Source organism: Pezoporus wallicus, unplaced genomic scaffold (assembly GCF_028554395.1).
Source record: "Pezoporus wallicus isolate ANWC-B61680 ecotype Strahan unplaced genomic scaffold, APGP_CSIRO_Pwel_v1 contig_2025, whole genome shotgun sequence".
In the NCBI taxonomy this organism is placed as follows: domain Eukaryota; kingdom Metazoa; phylum Chordata; class Aves; order Psittaciformes; family Psittacidae; genus Pezoporus; species Pezoporus wallicus.
Genome location: NW_026640253.1, coordinates 3,602,027 through 3,608,524, shown reverse-complemented (window position 1 = coordinate 3,608,524; position 6,498 = coordinate 3,602,027).

Below are 6,498 nucleotides of genomic sequence, written 5' to 3'. Positions count from 1 at the left end.
TCTGTAATGAAAACTCCTTCTTTTCCAGACACTTTTAATAAAATTTTGACTATTTACTGTTAGTGCTTTCCGAGTCAGGGGAAAAAAAAAAAACCACCCAAGAATCAGAAGTAAGGCCTCTGAAGGCTGGTACTAGATTTAAAGAACCTGACAGAGCTTTCATGACCCTTAGTTGGGATGGCATAAGCTTATTACAGGGTATGTTTCACTCTTAATTTGCAGCAATACAAAATAACCTTTAATTCCCCTCTTCTTGCATTCAAATGTAGGATATGAGTGGACTAACCAGAAAAGTTTCTTTTCCCATTTCATGCGCACCATTGGCACATGCAATAGACAGAGGAAAAAAAAAATGTAGCTGGCTGTTTAAGGTGATCTATGAACTGTTAATCAGGAGCAAAAGCTGCATCAGAACTGAGAATCTGGTTTTTATTTTCACCTCTGGGGATAGAAATATGATAGCTATCTATTTTACTGTGTTTCTAATTAATTAAGCAGTAATGAAAATAGGTACATACTATTAAAAATGTGCATTTTGTATATTTGTACAGAAATCTGTGCACAGTGTATTGCATGTTCATAAAACAGACAATAGGAATTAATAAATAAACCTTCTATTAAAAAAATACCAGGAGAGAAATGAGTCTGAACATTTATGATTCCCAAGTTCAGATTCAAATAATTTTAACGCTTACAAGTTTTGATCTCACTTGCTGTTTAATTAATTTTCCAGCTTCTGTCCTTGAGCACTGGCTTTTATAAACAAAAGCTTTCATTAGATCTCTTTCTGCTCCAAGATGTTTCCAATTCTTCACTCACACAAACAGTTATCTAGCTACAAATATGTGTTTATTTCTATTTATCTCACTTGTTGGTGACTTTTCTGTTCATTTAAATCAGTGCATTCTATTCTAACTTAACTTGCCTTCTGTGCAGATGCTTACTTACCAGTTAAATCCTCAAACTCTTTATCATAACTAATGAAAGAATGAGCTCATCAAAACATGCAAACCCCATTCCTTGAAAAAACCATAGGTTTATTTTGTTTAAATCAGAATTTGGATAGAATGATAATAAAAATTAAATGTTAGATGTTTGATTTCTGACAGATATTGCTTAGCTTACACAGTAGTTGAACATTTTTAATTCTACTCCAGCAAAACCATACTTAGGAGAACTAGGGACAAATGGGCTCTTTCAGAAACCCTGAGCTCAGTTAAAGCTTGTTTATATGGGAACACTGCAACAATATAGCTAAATTAATGCAGATGTGCTTTAATTACATTGATGCCAACTTCTCAGAATGACTTCCATATACCATATCATCATTAATCAAATTAGTTAAAGTTGGTTAAAAAAAAGGTAATAAAAACTCTTAAGGTGATGTGTACTTATGATTAGTTTACCAATTACATCAGTGTGGGTGATGGGATAGAAATAGCTAACAAAATGGATCCAGACCTTATCATAGAATCATACAATCATAGAATAGTTAGGGTTGGAAAGGACCTTAAGATCAACTATTTCCAACCACCCTGCCATGGGCAGGGACACCTCACACTAAATCATGCTGCCCAAAGCTTCGTCCAACCTGGCCTTGAGCACCACCAGGGACGGAGCATTCACAACCTCCCTGGGCAACCCATTCCAGTGCCTCACCACCCTAACAGGAAAGAATTTCTTCCTTATATCCAATCTAAACTTCCCCTGTTTAAGTTTTAACCCGTTACCCCTTGTCCTGTAACTACAGTCCCTAATGAAGAGTCCCTCCCCAGCATCCTTATAGGTCCCCTTCAGATACTGGAAGGCTGCTGTGAGGTCTCCATGCAGCCTTCTCTTCTTCAGGCTGATAAGGCCCAACATTCTCAGCCTGTCTTCATATGGGAGGTGCTCCATCCTCCTGGCCCTCCTCTGGAGTTGTCCCAACAGTACCATGTCCTTTTTATGTTGAGGACACCAGAACTGCACACAATACTCCAAGTGAAGTCTCACAAGAGCAGAGCAGAGGGGCAGGATCACCTCCTTCGACCTGCTGGTCACGCTCCTTTTGATGCAGCGTGGGATACGGTTGGCTTTCTGGGCTGCGAGTGCACACTGAAGCTGACTCATGTTCATTTTCTCATCGACCAACACCCCCAAGTCCTTCTCTGCAGGGCTGCTCTGAATCTCTTCTCTGCCCAACCTGTAGCTGTGCCTGGGATTGCTCCGACCCAGGTGTAGGACCTTGCACTTGTCATGGTTAAACTTCATCAGGTTGGCATCTGCCCACCTCACAAGCGTGTCAAGGTCCCTCTGGATGGCATTCCTTCCCTTCAGGTTATCAACCGAACCGCACAGCTTGGTGTCATTGGCAAACTTGTTGAGGGTGCACTCAATCCCACTGTCCATGTCACTGACAAAGATGTTGAACAAGACCGGTCCCAACACCGATCCCTGAGGGACACCACTGTTGCAGAATGACTCTAAGAGCAGAACCATAGAGTTCTGGAGGACTGTGCAAGCAAGGCAGGGGGTGGCCCCCACAGGTGGCCGGAGACCGGACCTGGGAGGAGAATGTGGAGGAAGCTGTGGGGGGCTAACCAATACTGTTGTGCCAAGAAGGAGTGGCTGAATACCACTCCTATATATGTGTGAACTGCGTCACAAATAAAGTAGAAGTTGCTTATCACCCATATTGGGTTGGCCTGTCTGCTTCTCCTCGCTGCTTACAAATGGCGCCCGAACAGGGGCATGAATGTGAAGAGTTTGATGGAATGTGTTGTATGAGTCTCTCTGATTATGCTAATTCGATGCACGAACAGCTGAGAACCCTGGCTCAGCTTACCCAGCAATAGTAAATGAGCAATATCCTAATAACTAGATGGTTGTCTTCACAGGGCATTACAGGTTGAGTCAAACACTGTTGTTTGAAGTATTGCACTTATGTATCATTGTTAGGTTAATCATCGTAGCTATTAGACTTGTTTATAGTTGTGTGATAAAACAGGTGAACAGAATAACCCATAATGCCTTGCTTGCACAAAGAAAAAGGGGGGAATTGTTGCAGAATGACTCTAAGAGCAGAACCATAGAGTTCTGGAGGACTGTGCAAGCAAGGCAGGGGATGGCCCCCACAGGTGGCCAGAGACTGGACCTGGGAGGAGAATGTGGAGGAAGCTGTGGGGGGCTAACCAATACTGTTGTGCCAAGAAGGAGTGGCTGAATACCACTCCTATATATGTGTGAACTGTGTCACAAATAAAGTAGAAGTTGCTTATCACCCATATTGGGTTGGCCTGTCTGCTTCTCCTCGCCGCTTACACACCACTCGTTACTGGTCTCCAGCTGGACATTGAGCCACTGACCACAACTCTTTGTGTGCAGCCATCCAGTCAGTTCCTTATCCACCAAGTGGTCCATCTATCAAATTGATGTCTTTCCAATTTAGAGACAAGGATGTCGTGTGGGACAGTGTCGAGCACTTTGCACAAGTCCAGGTAGATGACATCAACTGCTCTACCCCTGTCCATCAGTTCCATCATCCAATCATAGAAGGCTACTGGTCAGGCAGGATTTCCCCTTAGTGAAGCCATGCTGGCTGTCACCAAGCACCTTGTTGTTTTTCATGTGCCTTAGCGTGCCTTCCAGGAGAATCTGCTCCAAGATTTTGCCAGGCACAGAGGTGAGACTGACTGGTCTGTAATTCCTTGGGTCATCCATTTTCCCCTTCTTGAAAATGGGGGTTATATTTCCCTTTTTCCAGTCATTGGGAACTTCACCTGACTGCCATGATTTTTCAAATATGATGGACAGACAGTTATAGATATGATGGGCAGGTAGACATAGTTTTACATAATAAACATATTAATGCAGTTTTCTTTGAGGTGGTCAGAAAGAAGACAATAAAAGGGGAAAGCAGGAGAAAAGGGTTCTAAATCTGCACATCTGAAGAAATTATTCATCTAATTCACTTATTGATAAGTGCTCCTGGTTTTGGCAATTTTCAGCTAGAAGCTCTCAGGCGTAGGATCACTCTCAAGTCTTCCTTCATCCTCTTGCTGACAATTAGCATGACTCAGTCTACAAAGCATCAGTTTCAATGACTCAGCATGTGACACATCAGTCCTTCCAGGCATGATTTAAAAAAGAAGCAAATACAAGGTTTTGTGCTGTGAAAAGACAGCATTTTCAATTTGATAGGAATAAAACATTCCATCCAACCACCCACAGAATGAAGTGACCACTTAGCTGCTGTCCTAATAATTGTCAATATATTTTGTTCCTTTTATGCAGATCAAAAAATCATGTTTCCTTTTGGTTCACATATAATTTGAAAGAATTCATATTCTGAGTTTAAGGAATATTTAAGAAAAAAATAAATTCTTACAAACCTTGTGGGCACTTGCCCCATTCAGTCTATAGCCTCTTCAACTGGAGACCACAGCACTTTTATCATTCTTTCCCTGCTGAACAAAGTATTGTGCAGCATGTGTTCCATATCAGGAGGGGCTTAGAAGCTCCAAGGACAGAGGACATTTTATTTTGCTTACAAAGTTATACATTATGTATAGGGGTCACTTTATACGTGAAGTGAGTAAATCTATTGTCAGTCAACAGCTATCGTTCTCAGGATGCTGCAAAATGAAGCTCTTTCTGGCAGTGCTGGTTTCAACCATATGTCAGAAATCTGCTTGATCACTCACTGAGTTCCAGATACCAAAGATCTTTCTCCTCTGAACACATAAGAGATGTGGCTGACAGTGGCATTTTTCATTCTTTGTTTTCTTCCTAGTAAATTAATCTAATTTATCCTTTTAAATAGAGGAACTGAGTTATTTTATTTACAGAGTGAGTCCTCAGGAACATTCCCCGGATATGTTCCTTTGTTTCCTGAGTGAATGCAGAGGTTCTGCTGATCTTTGTTAGATGTGGGCATCTTTGGAGGTGACTGTTCAGATTGTCAGCAGATACTAAACACTGCTGACAGTTTCAAAGTTCAGTAAAATAGCCAGCACATTCACAACAGCATTCCCCTCCATGGGGAACCAAGAACAGCATAGAATAATCTAAGAGTCTTCCGACAATCCAGTCTAAGAAATATCACTTATGCAGTATATTTCAACTTTAAAGTGATCTAGTTAATGAATCCTTAAATTTCACTCTGGCAGCAATTCATAAAGCTGGAACTCTGTAACACTGAGTTAATTGGAGTTAACATCTCTATTTTTAATGAGACATACCATCACCAGGAATTTACTGTAGAATCAGCTTTCTGGGAACCATCTGCAGGCCATGAGTTTGTACGAAATAGAACGAGAAACATGAAGCAAATTTTATTGCTCTAATTGTTTGTTGTATGTCTTACAGTGGTGCCTTGGACAGTGGGAACTGTAGAGAATTTAGCAAGAGTAGTATGTTTCCCAGCGTGTGCTATCAGATTACCTGCATTTGGGTAACACAGAGGGGCTACAGAATACCAGCAGATTAACTAGAAGGCAGACATGCACTGAAGCAGGCTCTGCCTGACTCTTTTGCTCTGAGTGATTACTGAGCAACAGTACTACAATGCCAGACTACTTGAATTCATGCCCCACCACACAAACCACCACACCAACATGACAGATAGCCCTTGCAGCATTTAGAATTTATTCTACAGCTTTTAAATTCTGGTATATATTTTATCTTTCACAATGTGCTTTTTCTCCTCTATTTCAGGATGACTTGGTAAACATTTTCCTGCACAATAATCTTATTTACAATTTTACTTCCAACATTCTTCAGTTTAGTACCTGTTTGATGTTTTATCAGAAATTATCCCAGTGTTTGAATCGTTTTACTTGGAGTACCAGAAACAATGGGATCAGCAGAGAGAGATGACAAACATGATGTGCACTTACAATAGGGGAAAAAACGCTATCTGTTACAATGTCAGCGATTCCCATCTTGCTAGTATGTACAATTTTCTAGTGAAAGGGCTTGAAAAAACAAAGCATTCTGTCATCTGACACCAATGCCCAGAGCAACAAGTTCATAGGCCTGAATGGCTCCTAAGGGCATTAGCATTTCTAAGCTATCGATTAAAAATATTAGTGAATTACATGACTTAATGAAGTATTTTTAAATAGATTCTAAATGTAGGAAATTCTAAGCAAAGTAAAACTTCATGTGGAACCTGTCAGGAGTTGAAGCTTTACTTGGAATCTGATTGCAATTTATAGTTTGGATTATTTCCTCCCACTGGATTTGGCAGGGGCTGTACTTTTGTAATGGCGTATTAGAGTCTTTAAATCTCTAATGAATCATCAACTTCCTGTAGAAACACTGTAACACAAGTGGTTTTGGTACAGTGTAGCAATAAAGCAACACTTCGAAGACGTCTGCTGTGTGCTGAACTGCATCTCCCTTGCTGCTTTATAAATATGTATGATGTCAGAAAGTACAGTCTGTAAAATCCTACTGTTATAAAATTACTTAGCTGTTCTATCCTGTACAAGCAATATTAAAAGATATATTTAATCA